This window comes from Hyaena hyaena, unplaced genomic scaffold (assembly GCF_003009895.1).
Source record: "Hyaena hyaena isolate Hyena2069 unplaced genomic scaffold, ASM300989v1 scaffold_1607, whole genome shotgun sequence".
NCBI lineage: Eukaryota > Metazoa > Chordata > Mammalia > Carnivora > Hyaenidae > Hyaena > Hyaena hyaena.
In genome coordinates, this window is record NW_024082240.1 from 171572 (window position 1) to 172706 (window position 1135).

A 1135-nucleotide genomic window follows, 5' to 3' on the forward strand; every position below is an offset into this window, starting at 1 on the left:
AGAAAGGTCTCATGTTTATGGGTAGGAAGGTTAGTATGATAAAGATATCAATTGTGTTCAAATTGATCCATTAAGTATTTTGTAACTCAAATTGCTAACATAAATTGAATGGTTCTAAGATATATATTATATGTATATGAGATATATAATAAATATATTTATAATATATACCTACATATATTTAAAGTATTCAATTTGGGGGCACCTGTGTGGCTCAGTCAGTTAAGAGTCCGACTTCCGCTCAGGTCATGATCTCATGGTTCGTCAGTTTGAGCCCCACATTGGGCTCTGTGCTCACAGCTAGCTCAAAGCCTGGAGCCTGTTTTCAGATTCTGTATCTCCCTCTCTCTCTGACCCTCCCGTGCTCATGCTCTCTCTCTTTCTCTCAAAAATAAACATTTAAAAAAACTTAAAAAAAATAAAGTATTCAATTTGATATTTGACAAATATATATATTCATGAAGCCATCACCACAAATATTATGACAAACTTCCAACATACTCAAAAGTTTTCCCCTACTTCATTGTAATCCATGTCTTCTCAATTTCTTTTCCCACAAGCAAAACACTGGTTTGCTTTTTGACAGTACAGGACAGTATGCGTTTTTTAGATTTATATACAATTACAATCATACTCTATGATCTTTTTGTCTGGATTCTTTCACTTGTAACTGTTTTGAGATTTATCCATATTTTTGCCTGTATTGTTTGTTCTTTCTTATTGCTGAGTAATGTTCTGTTGTACAGATGTATCTCAAATTATCCATCCATCACCTGTTGATGGACATTTTTTATTGATTCCAGTTTTAAAGTATTACAAATAAAGCTGTTGTGCACATTTGGGTGCAAGTCTTTGAGTGAACAAATACTTTCTCTTTGATAAATACATAGGAGTAGGTTTCCTATGTCATATGATAACAATACTCTTAACATGTTAATAAAATGAGACTTTTTCCAAGATGGTTGTATATTTTACATTTCTGCAAGCAATGTTGGACCGTTACAGTGGCATCTCATCCTAACCAACACTTGTTTTCATTGGTCCTTTTGAATTTAACCAATTTGAAAAAGGCCATTTAGCCAGTAGTGAGCAGGTAATGAATGATACTGAATTTGGGAGGCTGGGGGTAGGAATG